Raw genomic sequence first — 4,007 nt, 5'->3', positions numbered from 1 at the left:
GATCTCAAGATATTTCGATTTCCAATTTTTTCCAGTTTTGATGTGCTTGATTTGAAAACAAAAAGTTTGTTCCAGTTTGATTTGAAAACAAAAAGTTTTTAAGCTTTTTAAAGTTTAAGAATCATCATTATCTTAATCTTGAGTTTGCATTGAAGCAGCTATTTTTTTTTTTGTCTTTAATCTCATTATCGGTTTTTCAGGCTCTATGGCTCACACATTAGTTATATAAAAACTAATTACCAGTGGGATGTTATGAAACCAGAACAAATTATAAAGAAAGCCTTAGATGAAGAGTACAGAAAAAAGAAAAGAGCGAAAATGAACATAGAGGTAGCAGCCATATTCTTGACCCCTGCAAAGAAAGTGATTGTAGAGTGGGGCATCCCTTTTTAGTGATCAAAGGTCTACCAGGCACTGGGAAAACTTATTCCTTAATAATGAAGATGGTCAATATGTTTTTGGAACTTTTGCAGTTATACAGGGAACAACCAAACAAATCAAAAGAACTAATAATTGTTTTTCATAGCAATTAGAATACAGTACGTTGGATTAGAGAAACGTTTTGGCAAACCCTCAACAAACAGATAGAACGACAAACTAACAACAGAAAAGAAAAAACTAGTTTGAAAGAAATTCTGAAACCAATAAAATTCATTGGTGAAAGTGACTTTATTGATATTGAGACACAAGAGGTTTTTCTGGCTGCAGAATATGATGTCGAGACAAGATTTAAAGTGTTTATTGATGATTTAAATTGGAATTTTATAGTGGTTAATTACAAAAGTTGAATGTTTGAAATTCGTAGAGTAATTGCCAGGTCTAATTTCTGCTGGTTGACATCATATTCGGACTTTCTAGTACAGCGTGGACTTGATTTTACTAGAAACCACATATGTGATTATTATTACTTTGTAAATCTTACAGATAGTCTGAGATATACAGGCAGCATACACAGCATTTTAAAGCAAGTTTATGCAACAGATGAAATGATATCTGATGGATATCTGAACAGATGGTGGATATCAAGAATTGATTTTACTCCAGGAACTCGAGTTGTTGGAGAAAAACCACAGTTTATTGGTGTAAAAGACTGCAACGCAATGAGAGATAAAGTATATGAGGTGCTTTGAAAATTGAATGAAGAGGGAATTAAGAGAAATGAAATAGCTGTTATCAAAACTGGGGTGTCAAAGGATCTGAAAAGGGATCAGTTGCAAAAAGATTGGAAAAGCAAAAAGAAAAGCAAATATCTGTAAGTAAACATAATCACTAATTTTTATATTAAGCTTTGAAGATTTTATAATTAAGGATATGCAGAATTTTTTCTCATCTATGATGAGTAAAAGGGTATCGGCGTAGGACACTAAATTATCAACTAAACTTCTCTCCATTTCCGTAGCGTAGGCAGTGCTAAGCATAATTTATCTCTGCATAGAATATTAGATTTTTTTAAAATTTTAAAATTCATTAGCATCAAAATGATGATTTTTTTTCTGGAAAGCGTTTCGCACTTGATCAGACCTCGAATATCTGTTTCATCAGGAGTTTATCTCAAACAAAAGTAGTGCCCCCCCCCAAAAAAAAAAACGATTACATATATTCGCAATAAAAAAATTAGATAATAAATAAATTTTTAGGGATTTTCACAGGATATTTTTAATATTATTTGACCTTTTGCTGCCTTTCATGAGAAAAACTAATAAATAATTAATATTATTTAAAGCTTTAAATTTTCCATTTGTAATTTTGGCAGCGCTTCATGCTTCCTGATTAAAAAGGCATATTCATTTGAGTTCGCTTAAACAATTACATATCGGGGTTTGAACACTTCGTATTGAAAAGCTGTTTAACAATCACTCTTATTTTATGAAAATTCTATATTTATTTACAAAACAAATAGACCTAAATGAAGAAGGAACACAGATCCTTTTTTTATTAAAAGTTACCCTGGGTCAGATATTGAAAACAAACAGAAACTACATTTAAAAGTGTTTAAAATAATTAAACAATAAAACAAATTTTCTTAAATGAATTTTCTAGCCAAAAAGAAACACAATTAACATTTATATTTTCTTATGACAGAGTTTCATGACCAAATGGACAAATTTATTTGTATATGCTCCAAGCAATTAGATATTGCACTTCACTCTCTCGATTTTAGTTTACTTTATTTAAAAATTAAGTCATACAAATCACAATCCTATCAAAAGTTGCAATAAAACTGAAAAAAAACAAGAACTTGAAGGAGCAACAACTAGGGCAAATATTGAAGATTGCAAATATTGTTTAAAATAGTAAAATACAAAATTGATTACCATAAAAATATGTACATTAGGAAATTTTTTACTTACTTTGTGAGGCGTTTTTTCTGTATTTTAATACATTTTTTTTCTAGATATATTTTGAAACCATTATTTTATGCAAAATTATGTGTCTATGATAACTATTTGACTTAAAAGAATTAAAGGCTTTTCCCTTTGAACTGCTTAGCTTACGATTGATTTAAGAGAGGGTAGCACTAGGCTTTAAAACTATGGTATATAAATATATATTGTAAGAATCTAATGCTCTATATCATTGTCTATTCTAGGACCAGGACAGCAGCTTTCCAGAGCGAGGCAAGTAATCTGTTGAGTAATTTAGAAGTTGGTGATGACATTCTTGACATAGAAGATATTCACTCTTTGTGTTTTGTTCATGAAGCTGATCAACAAATGGGGTTTTCACTGCGAGGGATAGAATTGTCCCATGTTATTGTATGTGTTACCCAGCTGCCTAATTCGTTTACAGACAAACACAAATTAAAAGCTATCAGAGAAGAAATGAGAAACAAAGAATTCTGGAGGACAGAGTTTTTCATTCAAAGGATTCTAAAAAGATATTGCAGATGTTGGGAATTCTATAGGGCTCATGATCTGATGGAAGCCATAAGTAGGGCAATAATAGGTGTCACTATTGTCTATACAGAGGGAGATTTATTCCTCAGCAGATAGCAGAAAAATTTAAAGGTGTTTCTCCAGAAATTTGTCAGAATTGTGCTTACAGCAAAACAAATAAAAGGGAAGAATTTTTTATAAAATACGATATATACGATTGCTATATTTTTCAAGCGATAAATAACAGTTTTGTTTGAGATAATCTCCTGATGAAACAGATATTCGAGGTCTGTTCAAGTGCGAAACGCTTTCTAGAAAAAATTCATCACTTTGCTGCTAATGAATTTTAGAATTAAAAAATTCTAAGATTCTATGCAGAGATCAATTCTGCTTAGCACTGCCTCCGCTACGGAAATGGAGAGAAGTTTAGTTGATAATTTATTGAATATCATACAACAACCCTATGACGAACTATTGTCCTATGACGATTCCCTTTTACTCATCATAGATGAGAAAAAATTCTTCATATTCTTCATTATAAAATCTTCAAAGCTTAATATAAAAATTAGTGAGTATATTTATCACATATTTTTGCTTTTCTTTTTGCTTTTCCAATCTTTTTGCAACAGATCCCTTATCACATCCTTTGACAGCCCAGTTTTGATAACAGCTATTTCATTTCTCTTAATTCCCTCTTCATTCAATTTTCGAAGCAGCTCATGTACTTTATCTTTCATTGCGTTACAGTCTTTTACACAAATAAACTGCGGTTTTTCTCCAACAACTCGAGTTCCTGGATTAAAATCAATTCCATAAATCCACCCTTTCTTCATATCGTCTGTTGCTAAAACTTGCTTTAAAAGTCTGTGTATGCTGCCTGTATATCTCAGGCTATCTGTAAGATTTACAAAGTGACAAGTATCATATATATGTAGTGTATGTGTAGGGGTATGTAGTTTCCAGCCATATACTGTACTGGGAAGTCCGAATATGATGTCAACCAGCAGAAATTAGACCTGGCAATTATGTTACGAATTTCAAATATTCTACTTTTGTCATCAACCACTACAAAATCCCAATTAATCCCAATAAATCATCACGAAACACTTTAAATCTTGTCTCCACATCATA

This window comes from Artemia sp. Qi Xiang Cuo, chromosome 19, assembly GCF_049724085.1.
Source record: "Artemia sp. Qi Xiang Cuo chromosome 19, ASM4972408v1, whole genome shotgun sequence".
NCBI classification, from domain to species: Eukaryota; Metazoa; Arthropoda; class Branchiopoda; order Anostraca; family Artemiidae; genus Artemia; species Artemia sp. Qi Xiang Cuo.
Note: the sequence above shows the minus strand (reverse complement) of the source record.